At 40.4% G+C, this 19,373-nt stretch overlaps 1 protein-coding gene across 6 annotated transcripts in view; it reads right to left on the bottom strand.

Moving 5' to 3' along the window:
• The window catches only part of LOC309632498 (uncharacterized protein), a 615,011-nt gene extending 597,496 nt beyond the window's left edge, over positions 1-17,515 (bottom strand). For 4 of the 6 annotated variants that reach the window (XR_014246934.1, XM_082400157.1, XM_082400158.1 and 1 more), the window contains exons 1-3: positions 3,763-16,129; positions 2,001-2,164; positions 1,725-1,885 (exon numbers count right to left, since the gene is read on the bottom strand). The gene's annotated coding sequence lies outside the window, so the exon portion shown is untranslated. Of the gene's footprint in view, positions 1-1,724; positions 1,886-2,000; positions 2,165-3,762; positions 16,130-16,597; positions 16,799-17,471 lie in introns of those variants that run through there. The other 2 variants (XR_014246932.1, XR_014246933.1) reach the window with 2 other exon arrangements.
• Positions 17,516-19,373: the final 1,858 nt, after the last annotated feature.

The following is a 19,373-nucleotide window of genomic DNA, read 5'->3' as shown; positions in this document are numbered from 1 at the left end:
TGCTACCATTCAGAGACAGCAAAGCTGTCATTCAATGTGTAGATGAACTGGCACAAGACAAGCTGACATTGTCTCACCAGGACTTGCAGATAGAACACCAAAATCTGAGATCACAGTGCATTAAAGAAATGAGTATCTGTGGAGCAAAAGTGCCAGGATTCACAGGCACTTTGAATGGAGCTGAGAGGTTAAGTCTCAGATGGGAGGGGGCTGTCATCTTCTCTATAAATGTGAAGCAGTTCTTACAAATCCCATTTAGCAAAAAGACATAATCGTAATGACATTTCCTATGAATCCTATAAAAGACACAAAGCACAGCCAGCCCCTCAGTGTCTTCTATTATAATATGAGTGATTTAATGAAATTTGAAGTTGACAGTAATAGTCTCGTAATATGACATACTTTAGATCAATAAAACAAAGGTGAAACGAAATAAAATCTAAAGCATATGCCTGGTATTTTAAAGTTACATACTTGCAGCCTATCACAGGAGTCAATTATTCTGACAATTGTATTCATGTATAATAGTGCATGTAAAATATGCACAAAATTAAAGGTTTCGACTTGAACCATGTGATAGGGACTGAATATGAGCCAGTCACCCAAGACAATACAGCAAAGACAGACACTTCATGCCATTGATTACTTACAGTTTCCAGGGGATACAAAATATGGACTGGATTTTCCTTCAAAATGTATATAGAATTCAACCACTTTTTCTCCATTTCTATTGTTAATACCCTAGATAAAGCCTCCACCTTCTCTCATCTGATTATTGTATAAAAGCCACCTTTTGGACACCGTGTCCACCCTGGTGCCCTGTATCTATTTATCGCACAGCCAGACTCAAGTTTAATGGTAACATAATTGAAAAGAAAATGAGGACTTTAGTTGACTGAGAAGCTCAGTAATATTGTACAAGCGCTAGAAAAGTTTCTGAGAACTTATTATTTTATTATTTTTGAGAACAGTTATTATTTGTAAAATATAATGATCATAAAAAGGGAAGAAATAATTGCCCCCTTTACTATGCTGGTAAAAGTAGGGTAGCACACCCTGAGAGGGTCACTAACCAACAAGAATTGATCAAGATAAAAATGAACAGAATATTGAGAAGGAACAAAAAGCTGTGTCACATGGGGCACACTCAACTCTCACGAGTTGAAGAAATTTGGGACATTCACGCACAAGAAAAAACTCCCACATGATGGAAAGAAATATGGAAAAAGGAGACACTAATGGCTGCCTTCAAAAATATGAAGGACTGCCATGTAGAAACAGAATTAAATTTGTCCTGTGTGACAAGAGAAAAATCTAAGATAAATTGGTGGATGTTCCAAGATGGTGGATTGACTCTGTATAGGCAAGACCTATTCAACAATCACAGTTTTCCAAAATTAATAGCGGCTCCAAGAAATGTTCACACAAAGTCTGACCATAATCCATCGCTTCACCTGAGTTACTTCTGCACCTTCCTCCTACCTGATCTCCCATCTCCAGTTCCTCTCCAACAGCCTAAGAAAACCATTCAAAATACAGAACTGCTCTGATATTCCCCTACCTAAAAGTCTTCAAAACAGTCCATTATCTTTAGGATAAAATCAAAACTCCTCCCTCACCACTATACATTTTCAGCCTCCTCTTTCACAGTCCTGCCTTTGTACTCTGGACTTCAGCCCAAATGAACATTTCCCAGATCCTTGAACAGGACGTGCTTCACTCACCTTCAGACTTCAGCTCTCATTAGTGTCTTTACATACAGAACGATGACTTCTCCTCAATGTCTGGGTAAGTTCTTCTTGTCCTTCAGATCACAGCTTTGGTATCCAGCTCAAATATCCTTCTCAGATGAACCAAGCTAAAGTCACGCTCAAGCTCATATAAACTAACAAAAGGAACAAAAGCACAGCGATCTTTTTAAAACATAAACCAGACCACCTCACTCCCTGCTCAAGTCCTCCAGTGGCTTCTGATCACATTTAGAACAAAATCCTCCTCACCATGATCTGCAAAGCTTCGTGGCCTGACCTCTGGCTCCCTCCGTCCTCAGCTGCTCTCTATCAGTGCTTCTCTCTGCTCCAGCCATGCCAGACTCCTTGTTGTTCCTTGAACATATTTTGCATGCTCTTGGCCTCACAATCTTTTCACTTGCAGCTTCCTCTACCTGGAACAAAATTTTCCCAGATATTTACATGAGTTGGTCCCTCACTTCATTCAGAATTCTGCTCAATTCTCACTGCCTTAGGATATTTCCCTCACCAGCATCGATCAAAAATAGACCTCTCACTCAGCCATAAAAAGAAAAGAAACTGAGTTATTTGTAGTGAGGTGGATGGACCTAGAGACTGTCATACAGAGTGAAGTAAGTCAGAAACAGAAAAATAAATACCATATGCTAACACATATATACAGAATCTTAAAAAAAAAATGGTTCTGAAGAACATAGGGGCAGGACAGGAATAAAGACACAGATGTAGAGAATGGACTTGAGGACACGGGGAGGGGGAAGGGTAAGCTGGGATGAAGTGAGAGAGTGGCATGGACTTACATATACTACCAAATGTAAAATAGATAGCTAGCGGGAAGCAGCCGCATAGCACAGGGAAATCAGCTCAGTGCTTTGTGACCACCTAGAGGGGTGGGATAGGGAGGGTGGGAGGGAGATGCAAGGGGGAGGAGATATGGGGATATATGTATATGTATAGCTGATTCACTTTGTTATACAGAGAAACTAACACACCATTGTAAAGCAATTATACTCCAATAAAGATGTTAAAAAAAAAAAAGACCTCTCCACACACTTTCCCTTTCTCTTTTATCATTTCAGTTTATAATCCGTATCACTATCTGACCTCCTACTACACATTTTTGCTTGAGTATTATTTCTCTCCCCTAATACAAATAAATGTAAACTCCATGAGAAGAGACAATGTCTTGTCTTATTCTCTGTATGCTCAGCACTTAGAGCAGTGCCAAGAAAATACTAGGCACTCATTAAATTTTAATATAACGAATGAATGAATCACCCTGCTTTTCTACATAGCATTCATCATTATCTGAAACGTATCCTATTCATTTCCTCTACTGTCTGTTTTCTCTGTCTCTACCTTTTCAATAGAATGTAAGTTCTATGAACCCTGCAACTTTATCTGTCTTGATCCTCAATAGAACAGGGCTGGGCAAGAAAGAACAAAATGACAAAATAGTGAGTGAACTTAAATGACACATTCTTAGAAACATTCACTGATAAAGTAACATGTTTCTTATCTGTTCTTACCATAATATCCTGTGCTTCCTTGGTTACAGCCCTTGAACTTTACAGAAATGCTTATTTCATTGGCTGTATTTCCCACTAGACTATAGGCTCAGAGAGGTCAGGAACCTGTCATTTTCTTCACCAGTCATATCCCCAGCACTTATCATAAATCCTTAGTATAAAAAATTTCATTTTATAACTGTGTTCATGCAAAGAAGGAAGGGGGTGAAGGAAAGGACAAATGAAGAAACAGAAGGAAAGATGAATAACTTTTTCAGAGGACTGTAAAGATTATTCAGGATCTAAAGTGATTGAACAAGATGACCATTGAGGCCCCTGAGTTTTTCCCAAGGGGAGCCCTAAAGGAGCTACAAAAGAATAAATTTATAAATTAAGGCTCTAAATTAGATTCTAAGAAGCCAGTTGGAGTCTAAGAATCTAAACACTTAGCTTCCCGTAAGACATTTGTCACTGGGACACTGCTCACATTAATGTCAAAGACATACCAATCGCTTGCATCAATAACGTTCAAGTAGTACAAATATTTTTGTTTGTAGGTCCTGGGAATTCTGTTTCTTTTTCTCCTCAAATCTGTATTTCTCTTCCTGTGTCTCCACAGCATGTGATCTTTATATATATTTTTATACTTGAAAGCTGTTCATTATCTCCTTATTATAGTACTCTGCAATAAAATAAAGGAATTTATTTTTAATATTCTATTAACACAAGGCTATACATTTTCTTTGAATGAATAATTCATTAAAATTAGTACTGATATAAAATTAACAAAAATAATCTATATAATAACATATATAAATTTAAAAGGTGAATACAAATATAGAAAGTTTATATAGAGAAAGTAAAATTATAAATACAAAAAGGAAAACTTTATTGGGTCTATACATCTTAATGAGAAGAAGAAATTTATCATGTCTCGATTAGAGGAATCATTGAACAGTCCCTCTGCCTGCTGCTCTGCAGGCTTTGAAGTCCCAAGGTCAAGTCTCATAATAAGATTCCTAATGGGTGAATGTAGGCTTTTCTTCTGCAACATGGGCAAAGAGGTTTTGTGGAAGGGCAGGTGGCAAAGGGAATATCTACCTCAGATAACTGCTCAGGTAAATCAGCTTTAGAAAACAGCACACATGAAGGCAATTCTCTGGAAGATGGTTCCTGTAAAATGAACCACCAGTATACCCCGTGGAAAGTCTCTTAGTACCCTGGTCTGAGGATCACTGGCTGGCGTCACAGTGATGCTCATCTGATGCTCTGCTTCTCTTATAATCATTTCCTCCCTCAGCAGTGTCTCCCTCACTCTCTTCACTGCAATTTATAGCCTCTCTACTGAATTTCAGACCAGCATTCCCAGCCCCTGGCAAGGCATTCCCACATGCACACCTATCTGATAACTCACACTCTACTTGCCCCAAGATAAAATTATCCCTGTCTCAGCCCCCAAAACAAGTTACACTATCTCTTATATTTTCTATTTCACACAAGTGGCATCACAGATCTTCTGGAAACTCAAGTTAAAAACATTCATTAACTCTGAATACTGAATCTAATGAGAACTGAGGAGACAGTTAGCTAATTTTTGGATAGCCAGACTAATGAAGCTCAGCCAAGTCACCATTTGAGTGGTCTTGGAAGCTGGAAGTAAAGAAGGTGTATCTCCTTCCCTTGAAGACGAATCCTAACAGATGAGATCTCAGCAGGTAGAGATAAGCTGGTTCCTCTAATCATGGTCAGGGATCCCTCTAGAGTAAGCCAGGGGACCTTGGTTAAGATGCAGCTTCTTAATTTGGTTCTAGTAAATTAGAGCAGGTCATAAGTGGGAAGGATATAGTTACCCCATCATTCTCTCCCAGAGGATTGCAAATCCAGTGTGATTGGAATATATTCCAAAGGAAGCTTTTGTTTCTTGCTTTATTGTGTCAAAGAGGGCTTTCCCATGTTCCTTTTTCATCTCCAGAGTTAAAATACTGGTCATGAGGAGAGGTGATTAAATACCAAGAATGCCAGTTTGCTCTTTGAGAAGTTAACCATCCCCTAGTCCCAAGGTCTTGAAGAAGGTACTGCAATGAACTAAGGTGGGGTTTACTTCATAGCACCTACAGAGGAAACTGAGAGGTATTATATACAATCTCAACATAGGAAAAGGGAGAGGAGACACTGAACTGTAAACAGAGCCCTACTAACTAAGCAAGTAGGATGGGAACTTGAGATATGAAAATACTTAGGTGCTCTGGACTAATATTTTGTTACCCCCTATAAGGACTAACCCACAGGAAGTATGACTGGACAACGATTGCTAATGTGACTATTCCCACAAATACTGCTATAGATGTACATTATACAGAGCTCTTTTCATTTCAAGAGGGAAAAAATCAACTTAAATTAAGTGAAAAGAAAAAAATGATGGGACATATTAGTTCATGTAACTGGAAAATTCAGGGGTGCATCAGCCTCAGACTCTGTTAGACCTAGAGGCTCAGGCTGCCAGTGGTTTATTTTTCTTCCCATTTTCCAGTTCTGCCCTCCTCCTTAGTCAGCTTCATTCTTCGGGCAGCCTATTGAATCCAACCAAGGAAAGGAGGGGAAACAAATGCTGGCAATTCCACACTATGATCTTTACAGCTTGTGATACACAAAGGAAGAAAAGAGTCTACAACCAATCCCCTGGAGGGCATCTGACTGACACAGTTTTGGACATGTGCATGTCCCTGAACCATTCATTTTGGTCAGGGGAACAAGGGAGTCTGATGGCCAATCCTGGAGCCCGTTTATCTCTGTGGCTAGTTGGTGATGGTGTTAGCCCCACAAACTACCCGATACACATTTTCCACAGGAAGAAGTTCTGTACCAAAGAGAAAGGGAAGGGAAGGGGAGGAAAACAAGCTAGAAAAACCAAGCTGTAACTATCAGAGACCCTTGTAGGCATGTTCTCCATTTGCTGGCTTGGTCTTTTCCTTCTCTGCTTTCAGAGATGGGTTTTCTCCTGCCAGATTGGTTCCTCTGGATTTTGTCTTTCAAAATCAGTACATAAGAGAGAATGGGGAGAAAGAAGAGAGAAAGACACAAGATGTGCAGGGGTGTAATTTGGCAAAACTTTGAGAAGAAAGAGGCACAGAGTTGGGATTATGTGAGGAAAATGGATGAGTGACAAAAGAAGTATTTAAAGTATTGCTTTAGGTTATGTAATGCTTTTCATGTGGTTGAAGCAATATTAAGTAGAGAGAGAGCTCTTCTGAATCACTGTTGGGTTTCTAAATCATTTCTTTGACTACTTCAGTAAGATTAGATCCTATTATACAGTAGTGTACAAATACTATATTCTGTTAGTGTTTACACATCTATCTCCCCCACTAGATCAAAGTCTCCTTGAAGGTAGTAGTTATATCTTATACATTTCCATAGTGTTTTGCACACAGAAAGGACTCAAAAGTGTATTTGTTAATGAGTGATTTTTTTTTTCATTCTCAAGGCACTCCAATAAAGTGGTCCTTCAAATTCTTAAAAATCCTAAAGATGGTGTTTCCATGGCCTCTGATTATAACCTTTCCTTTAAGTAAACAAGAATTCCCTTTGTGCCTTTCATAAATTCATTCTAAGGCATCTTCTCTCTTCACCTAAAATCGAGATAGTTAAGGCAGTAATCTTTCAACATCACAGAATCAAAGTAAGTAAGGCATAGAAGAGAACTTAAAATATTGAAACCAACTCCTTCATTTTACATAGAAGGAAATGGGATCTTTTTTTAGTTAAATTATTCGTTCACCCATATAGTTATTTAGTGCCTAAATCAAGGATTTGAGTTCCAAAACTTCAGTTTCCGGACTATTTCCACACATCATCTTGCCTCCTAAACATTACACCTTCTTAAAGACATGTTCAATCCTCTTCTCCTCGTACTAAATAGGTATAATTATCCTTGCCTTTCTCATAGTTCCCAATATAAAAAATGTGTGTGAATAATATGACGTAGTACAAAAACATAGCTTTAGATTCTGACCAGTCTTGACTCTTCTTTCTTGAAGTTATATGATTTGGCGAAAGTTTATCTATAAAATAAATGTAGGGCTTCCCTGGTGGCGCAGCAGTTAAGAATCCGCCTGCCCATGCAGGGGACATGGGTTCAAGCCCTGGTCCGGGAAGATCCCACATGCCGCAGAGCAACTAAGCCCGTGCACCACAACTACTGAGCCTGTGCTATAGAGCCCACGAGCCACAACTACTGAGTCCGCATGCCACAACTACTGAAGCCTGCGTGCCTAGAGCCTGTGCTCTGCAACAAGAGAAGCCACCGCAATGAGAAGCCCGCGCACCGCAACGCAGAGTAGCCCCCATGCACCGCAACTGGAGAAAGCCTGGGCACAGCAACGAAGACCCAACGCAGCCAAAAATAAATTAATTAATTAATTAAAAATAAATAAATAAATAAAAATAAAATAAAATAAATGTAATAATACCTATAGTTACCAGATATCTATAAGGTACAGAATCATAAGCATTGGTCAATATAAAACACCTAATATGTCATAGACCCTAAACATGTATTAGGGTTTGCTTTTTCTTTTTCTGCCAAACAACAACCCTAAACATGTATTAGGGTTTGCTTTTTCTTTTTCTGCCAAACATGTATTAGGGTTTGCTTTTTCCTTTTCTGCCAAACCATAGCCGAATAACATTTATGAAAAACACTGCAACATATAGAAGCCTATGCCGGAGGTTACAATTTTAGCTCAATGAAGAAATTGCAGTTGGAAGTTGGAATATCAAGAGATTTAAGTACTATATGTTAAATTAACCATTCTTCAAGTTCATAATACCTCTTGGCTAACTCATAGCCCCATAATACTAATGAAATAAAATATTCCTTTAAATTTATTTTTATCATGAGAATGTATTAGCACCAAACAAGTACAGTAGCCCAGACCACAAAGTACTCAGTGGGGTCTTACAGGATTTCCTTAAAAGACAAAGTTATTCTGTCACCGATAGCAGTAGAGATTAGAAACTAAGTAACAACTCTCTTTTTCAAACATTGCCACCTAATTTACAATACCATGGCAGCAAGGAGAGCAGTCTTGTAGATACAAAGTAATTTGATAAAATAATGGCTGCCATTTTTCTACTGCAATAGCTCTGCAACATAATTTATAGGGACCATACTTCTCCACTTCTTGATGACAGGTAATGGAAAAAATTTCAGCAGCAAACCTTGAGAGCAGGCTAAGACCATTTGGATCAGTATAACTAAGTCATTTTTAACTGTTTTTTCAATTATCTTTTTTCAGCTTTTATCCCATTTCATCAAAAAGAAGGATAAAGGTTGATGAAAAAAAAATCTCTGTTCAAAATGGAGATTTTTAGATTAAAAATAGCTGTAAAATGATTTTGACTCTATATTGTATGGATATTGGTTCATTTTCTACATTGAGATGACCATAAATTAGTCTACACTTTATCACCATGAATACTAAAAGATGCAATAGAGTTACATATACAGCTCTTCTGAAAATGAAGATCATGGCTTTTTTTTTTAATTGATTCTGTGCCGTATACATTTCAAATAAGTCCTGAAGTAATTTAAAGATTATCATGGAATGTAAAATGTAATATTTAAGAATAAAAGTGAAACAGACTACCTGAAAGATGCAAGTGGAATATGACTTTTTAGCACCTGAATTGAGTTGATTAAAATTCTTGAATCCTAAATTTAGCTGTTGAGTTTCTGGAATCAAAGAATATGAATAATGGACAATGGCAGCAACTTTGACTTTTAGCCACTCACACCATCCTTTCCCTCACATTTTGTATGAATCCTAATTTCTTCTTTATTATTTCAGCTACTCTTTGTATGGATCTTACCTTGATTTTGGAATTATGTGGGGTAAAATGATAAATGGATAAGTTAGATCTTTGATCTTTAATCTTCCATACTAGTGACAGGTCAGGATACCACATCTCCATACAAGATAATAGAAAAAAAAAAAAAAAAGACCATTTAAACACCAAAAGATGAAATTTTAAACTACTGAATAAGTTAAAAAGTGACCGATTATATTTTATACATTTGTGGTAAATATGAAAACTAAGATTATGCTATTGATGTTCAGCTGTTCTTTCTAATAATTGCTAAGCATAAAATCGAACTTCTTAGAAACTTCTCCTAGAACAAGGCAATATACTCCGTATTTAACATAGTCAAAGAAGCTACCATTATTTTTGGTATAGTTGAAGGACAACTATACAATCCATCTAAAGAAACTATTCCAAAATATTTAGATAAAAGTCCACATGTTCATGCTTTCAACAAATAGGAACTTCGGTGTTCTGGGCACTATTCTAGAAGCAAGAGATTCAATAGTGAAGCTGCCTTCACTAAGCTTCCTTCCATTCTAGTAAAGGATATAAATAAAAATATATCTGGAATACAATGGGCAAGCGCTCTGAAGAAAAATAAAGCAGCATGGAGAAGAGAAAAATGTAGGTAACATTTTAGATAACTAAATTTTAGATAATATAGACTAATACTTGTCAGTGTACTTAGAGAAAGCATCTTTAAGGAGAAAATTTTGGAGCAAATCCCTGAATGTGAATATCTAGGGAAAGAACATTCTAGCGGGCAGAACAATATGTCCTAAGATCCTGAAGCAGGATATTAGAAAGGAGTCCTAAGGTATAAGCCAGGATAACACTAATTAAAAATAGAATTCCATATAGTTTTACATCTCTCCTCTCTCTAATTGGGTTTTGACAGCAATGTTTTAAAACTGAGTAAAGAAATAATGATAGTCTGAGATCAATTTCCTGGCCATAATTAGGCCAATATATAGCTGCTGAATGCTGAGAAAAAAGGATTCTGATAGGTCAATTAATTATTAAATAGACTTTAATCATCCTTGGCAATTTTCCTAGTAATATGAAATTGCTTTGCATAGTGACTAATAATAAAACATGTGCTCTTGAATTATGCTTCTCATAAAACATACAGTTTGAGGAAATGATAATTCAGTTGTTTCTAAGCTAACAGAGTTTCAAATGTGTGTCAAAAACTGTGTCCATAATTTTGAAGTAATAAAGTGGCTGCGTACTGGAAGAAGCATAAAAATAGAACTAATTTAAGAGTTTGGCTATTAGAGATCAGGGCTCATCACTCAGGAAATATTTTGTGTGGTTTTTCTGCCATGTGATCTTCTCTTGGGGTTTTTTTCAACTGGACCAGCGAGAAATTCTGAGGGAAATGAGGCTGAACTAGCTTAACTATGGTGAAGGCACTGATGGATAGCATGTGAAGAAAGAAACATGTCATGTGTATACCTTACAAGAACTCTCAAGGAGAATTTATCAGCAACTAAAATTGTTTTCTTCAATACCTTAGTTGGCCATCTCAAAAACAAAAACAAAACAACAACAAAAAAAACCCTCCAGCCTGACTTCTGTACTACTTGTCAGATAATTATTTTACCGAAAAAATGTACACTCAAGATTTTTTGTTCTCAGATTAACCATAGTCGTTGTTGTTGTTTTAAATTACCCTCACCCCTCTCTCTCTTTTAATCCTGATTTTTCCTTTATCTCTTGACTCATTCTACTAACTCTTCCTAACATTTGAGTGTACAATTTTCATTCCAGATAACTTTGAGAATATAAAAATACCCAGCTAAATGTCTCTGAGTTATTCCTTGGTTAATCTGGGCGTTGAAAGGTTGTTCTTAATCTTCACTGATCCTTCAAGAATCTGATGAAAGTTACTGAATCCCTGCCCCCTAAAATGCAACACATCCATTCACATAAAATTGTACACAGACTCACAGGCTTCCTGAAGCATCTCCTTGTGTCCACATAAACTAAGGCAAGAGCTCCTGCTGATCTGGAGTTATAGACTTCTCTAATGCCACCCACAAAAAGCTTTAGATCCATTTACAAGTCAGACAGACACAAACTTAACCTTGAAGTCATTTATAAATATTAGCCTTTCTCATTCTGCTCTAACATGAAGCCATACAATGAGCACAATGTCTCTACCTCTTTCATTAGCTTGCCTTGAATATGTGATAAAACCTGCCTCCTTAGAGAATGCAATGTGTTTAAATTGTTAAATAAGCCAACTAAGCCTTTGAGTGGCTTCTATTGACTTGCTCATGACATTGTCAAGATAGTTTTGCCTAATAGTTCTAGTTTCCTATGGGATTTTACCAAATAATAAAGTCAATATAGGGACGTCCCTGGTGGTGCAGTGGTTAAGAATCTGCCTGCCAATGCAGGTGACACTGGTTCTATCCCTGGTCCAGGAAGATCTCACATGCCGCGGAGCAACTAAGCCCGTGCGCCACAACTACTGAGCCTGTGCTCTAGAGCCCGTGAGCCATAACTACTGAGCCCACGTGCCACAACTACTGAGGCCTGCGCACCTAGAGCCCGTGCTCCACAACAAGAGAAGCCACCACAATGAGAAGTCTGTGCACCACAGTGAAGAGTAGCCCCCTCACCACAACTAGAGAAAGCCTGCGCAGCAACGAAGACCCAACGCGGCCAAAAATAAATAAATAAAATAAATTTTTTTTTAAAAGTCAGTATTATCAGCTCTGTTTCTTTAATCAAGTCTAATTGTGCCATATCTACTCTCTGTTTCTCATAATTAGAATCCTTCAGACAGCATCACATGAAAAGTATTATCAAAAACCAAGAAATTCTCCAAAGAAAGAAAAAGATCCTCACTGCACCTAGCAGACTTATCTCTCACAGCTTCACCTGTCCAGTTTGGCAAATAACCAGCTTGATGATGAGACATATAAAATTTAAATTGGAAATGATCCTTTTACATGCTCAACAATATTATTATACCTTATTGAAGAAGTTCAACAAGTTGGCATTGAATGTACATTGTGAATATGTGCCCACCTTAAAGTTGAGATCAGATATCAACTCTAAAAATGCCGAAACCTACCTTGCTTGGTAATTTTCCTTGAAAAAGTGAGTAATTTTTGTGCTAATGCTTAGAAAGAATCCGATTTGTTGAAATTGAGTACATGCTAAATAATCAATGTGTGTGTCCTAAGAGCTATTCATTGCCAAACTAGTCTGGCCCTTATTTAAGTCATCCTTCATAGGTATTCTGCATCATTCAATACCTAATAAAAAATAATTGAGATAACCACAGTACCAAAAGCACTCAGCCAAGTCACTTAGCAAAGCTCAATGTTCAGGAGCTATTCTCCACAGTTTCAACATGTGTTGTGACAACTTTTATCTGACTATATTTCCAAGAATGATTGTATAGCAAACAATCTTGGAAGAAAAAGATAGTGTCTCCCTCTCGGCAGAGAACATGTCTTTAGTGATGAGAATAAGTTTTAAAATCTCTCCCTCTGGAACAAATTTTGACAAATTGGCTAGCATCTTCTTTATGATACTGAGACTCAGGATTCCTCAGCTATGACACAGACCCACTCTGTGCACACTGTTTATCTAGATCCTTCCACATCACTCCACAGGATTTAGGGGACAAGGGGAACCAATAAGAACAGGAAGCTCAAGCTTCTTGCTGTGCCTTGAATAATAAATCCTTTGTCTCTGATCCCGGAGTCTGGTGTCTTCTGCTAGCATTTTAAAACTGTGGCCGACTAACTTGTTATTTTGCAAGCAGGGTAAAATCTCAGACTCTTCATAGTTCTTGACACTAAGCTAAATAAGCAAAGCCAATTGGGATAGAAACTAATATCCAGGGACTTCTGCATGTGGCCAAGAGAGAGAGCCAAATTTATCATCATGACCAAAATAACTATAACCTAAGAAAAATATATGAAAACAATGCTGTTAAGACGTTTGGACATCAGTCAGTGTACAACAGTAATCTCTGAGAGAGGGGAAAAAAAGTGCCTGCATGAATTTCCAGTCTGCAAGAGAAGAACGCAGGAAGAGCCCATCGGTCTCTCTAAGTTAAAGAGATAGAGTTGAGAAACCTAGGCAATTAGAATTTGCAAGGCAGAGGACAAGATAGGAGGGAGTTGGACAGAGAAAGAACTCCAGAGATGTGGAGAGAATTCTCTTCCTGTCATCAACTGAGTACTGATCAGAGCACATGTATGAAGAAACTACCAAAGGCAGAGAAAAGAACTCCCCGGAGCTCACACAGGGCAAGGAATCATTTGTGTTCCCAATAGCCAGAGTGAAAAAGTGATGGAGAACTCAGAAGAGTATTGCCTCAGTAGTGGGGTAAAATTATCCCCAGACTAAAGACTTCTCTGGATCGACCAACACCTCAAAAGGATCAAACTATTTCCAAGTAACTTAGCTGCATCCCAGAACAAAGTTCAAGAATATTTATAAGAACATGAAAATATATAGCATGCAACAAGGTAACATTCACCATGTCTGGCATCTAATCAGAAGTCACCATACACCCAGACGTTCTTTTTCTCTTCCAACCCTTCTGCCTCCTGCTGCTCCCTCTTCCCCAGCAAAGGAAGATAAAAAGAAATCAGAAGTATTATAGCTCCCTTTAAGAAGAAACCTATTACAGGGAGAGGTGAACCGTCCTCGGTGCTTACTTACACACCCTGGACCTGAGCAGAACTTAGAGCCTTGGCTAAGGAATTTCCCGACCTGAATCAGCATCCACTGGGATTTGCTAAGGAATTTGAGTTAACCATCCAGACCTATGAGCCTTGATATCAATCAGTATTTACTTAATTGGAAATTAAAGGAAATTCTCACCCCCCCCAAAAAAAAGTCACCATACATGCAAAGAAGCAGGAAAATATAACTCATAAATGGGGGGTGGGGACATATCCAGGGATATTCTTCCTATTCAAACTGTGGGTCACAGACCAGCAGCGTCTGTGTCACCTGGGAGCTTGTTAGAAATGCAGAAATTCTTAGTCCCCACCTCAGCTCTATTGAATCAGAATCTGCATTTTAATAGGATCCCTTAGGAGATTAAATTCACATTAAAATTTTATAGTCACAGAACTAAAACTCAGAAGTCAGGGGAGTCAATCTAAGGAGTAACTTAGAAAAACTGCTTGCTCAGAGACTTCTATAAAGAATATGTATGTGGAAAGGAATATTTATTAAGCATATCCTAGATTCTGGATATTTTATTTCCTAAAAATATAATAAAGTAATATATGCACTTGTTTAAAAAATAAAATTCTAGGGCTTCCCTGGTGGCACAGTGGTTGAGAGTCTGCCTGCCAATGCAGGGGACACGGGTTCGAGCCCTGGTCTGGGAAGATCCCACATGCCGCGGGGCAACTGGGCCCGTGAGCCACAATTACTGAGCCTGCGCGTCTGGAGCCTGTGCTCCGCAACAAGAGAGGTCGCGATAGTGAGAGGCCCGTGCACCACGATGAAGAGTGGCCCCCGCTTGCCGCAACTAGAGAAAGCCCTTGCACAGAAACGAAGACCCAACACAGCTAAAAATAAATAAATAAATAAATAATAAAAATAAAGGAATTCCTTTAAAAAAAATAAAAATAAAATAAAATAAAATTCTATAATAGGTGTTTTAAATGAAAAGTAATATCCCCCAACCCACCTTTTCCAATCTGAACTCTAGCTTTGAAGAAGTGATCACTTTTAACTTTTTTGTTGTAGCTCTTCTAGTAGTTTAGTTCTTTAATATTTAAAAATATGCTTACATTAAAATCTCTTGATCTGTCACATCTGACTCTCTGGTATGAAATATAAAGACAGCTTATTAATAGTATTTCTATTTCTTCTCTCTAGCCTCTCCTAATTTTTCATAGTTATTATCAATTTTTACTATAACTTTACTATACATTTCTACTGGACACCTATGTAATCTTAAATAATTAGTATGTATAATATTTCTTTTTTTCTTAAAAATAACTGCATCCTTTGATGGCAGTAATACAATTATTGGATTAAGAGACCACAGGAGAAAGGGCAGGTGACATTTCTGGAAGACAGATATGGAATACAGAAAGGGGGGGAATAGGGTCATGTGACAGTCACTGTAAAAATACAGTGCATTCTATAGATACCTGCACCATCAACTTTCAACTGTGAAATAGTATTTACACTTTTGTTACAATCCTGGTTAGAGAACAATTTTTCTTTAAAACCTCAGCCTGATAGCAAATGAAAACCTCAGGTGAATTCATAGTCCCGTGAGGTGCTTAGGCTGAAGATTCCAAGAGGCTGGTTCCAGCTTCATCCACAGATTTCTGTTTTTAAAAGGTATTGAGTTTTGCTTTTACAAAAGAAAATTCCCAAAGGAGGGGAAAAAAACCCAACCATAGCCACAGTGTGTATTCTTTCTTATCTTACAAACACCAAGGGCTACAACCCTCTGCTTCAAGGCCAACACTCGGGGCTGAAGAAAAATCTCACTAATCATTGTTTAAAAAAAAAACAAACCAAAAAAGACACAAAGACAAACCAAACCAACCTGATCATGGCACACTGACCTTGAGGGGCTGCCCCTCCCGCCCTTGCTTCTGGTCACAAACTCGACCTGGGGGAAGGGGGTTTGGTATAGGAGCCTCGTTCACCTGCCACCCCAAGGAGTTGGAAGGGGGAACCCTGTGGCTGGCATACCAGGTTTCCTCATAAATAGCAAGGAAGAGTCAGGGGCCTTAGCGAGGTGGCTGAGGCGGTGGGATGAGGAGGAAAAGGCAGGAGACAGCCGGCAAGTACCGACACACAGGTGGGAAGGACCCCCGGCCTCACAGGCCTCGCCCACTCCCCTTGGGCTTGTCTCCCCAGGCCACAGCCACAGGGTGGGCTTCCTCTGGGGCTCTGTGGACAGCACTGGACCTCAGCCACGCCCCGGGGGAGTCCACTGCAGGTATCTCTGCCCCCTTCCCAGTTCCAAGCTCCCCACTCACACCAGGAACACCAGTCCCTCTCCTGGAGAGGGCCCAGCAGCCCCAACTAGTCTCCCACCCTTTCCTCAGGCCTCTTTCCCAGAAATATCCACAAATTCAACACCGTACACACCTCTGAACCCATGCACCTGTCAGCTTGACAGAACACCAAACACACCAAAACCACGGGCCCTAAAGATATGGTGCAAAGAGATGCAGAAAAAGCAGAAACACTGCCTAGAACCACACCCAGGGTTCCCACCGTCAGGAGCCTGGTGGAGCGGCCACACCACCCATCCTTAGTTGTCCCCAGAGGGGCCGGGGCTGGCACACGGGGCGCTCTGGCTTCTGAGGAGCAGGACAGACACCGGCATGAGGGGAGAAAGGCACGGGCGGCCATGACACGCCAGGACAGGACAGGCGTTAATACTGTTTCCTGGAGGCAGCTCTTGGGGGGGCGCTGCCCCACACCAGCCCTGCCACCTCCAGGTCCATCTCTCACCCTGGAGTCTTCTGATGCAGGCTGGAGGGTGCGGGTTTAAGGATGAACTCTGGAAGAAGGATGGCAGGAAGGCCCATGTGTGAATGCAGACGAGACAAGCAGTGGGAAAGGACTCCATTTCTCCCATCTCAGGCTCTTTTCCTTCTTTCTTTGACATTTTTTCACTTCCACTGGCCCCTGAAGCGGGGTCATCACGGCCCACGCACTGCAGAGGAGACAGGGTTCCAGAAATGCCTGGACCTGCTTCCGTGCGGGTCTTGCCCGCCATCTTGGCTCCATTTCATCTTGCTCATGCAACATGGGGTGAGCAGCGTTCGGTGCCTTCTAGAAGCTTGCTGTTCCCTTTTTCCTGGGGGAGGATGCAGCAGAGGAGGAGGAGAAGGAGGGCACATGCTTTGCCCAGAAAACCCACCAGACCCCCAGCCACCAGACTGCGACCCCAGGCTTTAGGGAGTCTCTGAAAATCAGGCCCGTTCAGGCGGAGTGCCAGCTGGGGCTGAGGCCCAGGGGACTCACAGCTGTTCACATGCACAAGTAGGTTTTCTCAGGCAGGAGCCCAGGAGCCCCGCAGCAGAACAGAAGTGAAGATGGTTATATACAATTTATATGTTTCAAAGAAAGTACTACTTTAAAAAAAAAAAGGAGAGAGAGAGAGAGAGAGAGAAAAGAAAAGAGAATAAGAAAAAAGAAAAGAAAAAATACCCAATGCCCCTCCCCCCAAGTTTCCAACTCTGGGTGCTTCCCTTAAACATTGCCCTGGGAAGGGTGCGGTGCAGGAAGCCCTCGACTCCGGCTTAGCGCTACTGGCAAAAGGGGTAGGCAGTGGAATCAAAGCCTTTAAAAGCATCGTTCAGGGACCCAGCGTCCTGCTCACCTTCGCGGGCCGGTATGTTTCCAGCAAATGTGCTTCCGGCGCGGGTCTTGGGCGCCTGTTTCAGGAGAAGAGAGCCGGCATGGGGAGGTTGTGCACCCCGGGCTGGGGCAGGGCGCCCTCTGGTGGCAGGTCGCCCGTGGCGGCGGCGGGGACCGCAGCGGCCTCGGGTAGTTCCGGTTGTAATTCGTCCATCTGTCTGTGAACTTGGCCTCGCCCCCTTTCGCACTGGACCTCCGAAATTCAGGCTGTTCCAGGTCCGACTTGCAGGCACATGGGGCCTCCTTGGCCTTGGCGGCTGAGCTCTTGCTGTCGCCCTCGAGGCCCTTGGGTTGGCGTTGGCATCAGCAGTCGGCTCCGTGGCTTTGCCACCCAAGTTGGGAGTCCTGGGGTCCTAGAGGCTGATGCGGCTCAGCACGCCGCTCCTCCTGCTCCCGCTGCCCCGGCCCGGGCCGCGGGCTGCCAGTACGCGAGGGTCAAAGGAGGAGGTGACTGGGGGGCGAGGAGGGGAGTGGGGGGCAAGGACTCCTCGGTGGGCCTGGCGGCTGGAGAGGGGCGCTTAGGGGCGGCCAGGCTTAGCAGCCCAGGAGGAAGCAGCAGTCAGCTGGTTTCTGCAGCAGAGGGTCGGTGGGTGTCTTTTTTTCACAAAGTTGTTGGTAATGTTTCTGGAATCTGTGGGATAAAGATATTGGCACCTTTTCTCATCTGTTAGCTATATCTTTACCTTTATATTGTTAAGGTCGATAATATTTACATTTTATTCTGTTTGCTTTGTCTATAAATTGATTATTGAAATTGAAAATCCACAACAGAACTTACGTTATTATGACTACACATCATTTACTGAAAGCCAAGAAATGTGCCAGAATTCAGTATTTGTTGCCCTAGTACCCAGGTCAAATGGATTTCTCAAAACCTGCCAATTTGTTTATTTGCTTCATATTTGAACTGTGGCTTTCTTACAGAGGTTCGTGTGTGACCTGGTTTTATCAGTCCTTATATCTTATTCTTATTCTTATTATCTTATCTCTTATTATCTTATCTTATTCTTTCTGAATATACTAATTGGAAGTTTGGAATTTATTGTTTGTATTTGTTTTAAGCTATATTTTGTCCTCTGAATTAGATCTTTTTCTTCTGAGATGTTTTCCTGCTGTTATATATATATATGTTATATATATATATATATATATATATATATATATGTCTTTTTTCCCTTACTAGGTCTCTTCTGAATAGGAAATTTGACCAGGAGCCCTGTAGTAGAGAGGACTTGTCATCCGATAGACTTCACTTTAGGGTAAAGGGTAAGGAACCAGGCTGTAATAGGAAGAGAACCCGAATGCCAGAATAGCAGCCCAAATTCTTTCCAGGCAGTTTGTTTAATTTCTGTGGAAAAGAATCTTCTGGATTTTCTTGTCAAGGGTTAAATATTGAGTCGTCCACAGTCTGCCTGCCAGAGAACAGGAAAGGGCAAAAGAAAGGGAATTGGGAAACCAAAGTATTTTTGTTCCAGTGGGCACAGCTTTCATTCCCTTATGCTTATTATTTGCATACTTTCCCATTTCCACCCTCTATACTAGCCCACTAAGGTCTGGGGTCTTTTGAGTGGTTCCGCCTGACTTATTCTGGCCTCTACCCCAACTCTGCTGGCTGCACCAGCATGCTCCTATCTACTTCATCCTCCAGAGAAGGAGTAAAATATCCTCTCAGCTGTTGCTCCCCTCTTCAGCACTAAGTAAACTCTGTTTCTTAGTCTTTAACATTTTATTTGAGTCTTGAAAGGAAAAGGAGATTAATACATGTGCTCAATTAGCCATCTTGAATGTGAAGCCAAAACCAGCATTTCACATACATTATTTCATTTCGTCCCAATATAGCCTCTAACCACAAAATAAGGACTTG

Source organism: Balaenoptera borealis, assembly GCF_965194805.1.
Source record: "Balaenoptera borealis genome assembly, chromosome: 7".
Classification (NCBI taxonomy): Eukaryota; Metazoa; Chordata; class Mammalia; order Artiodactyla; family Balaenopteridae; genus Balaenoptera; species Balaenoptera borealis.
Note: the sequence above shows the minus strand (reverse complement) of the source record. Positions and strands in the feature narration are given on the sequence as shown.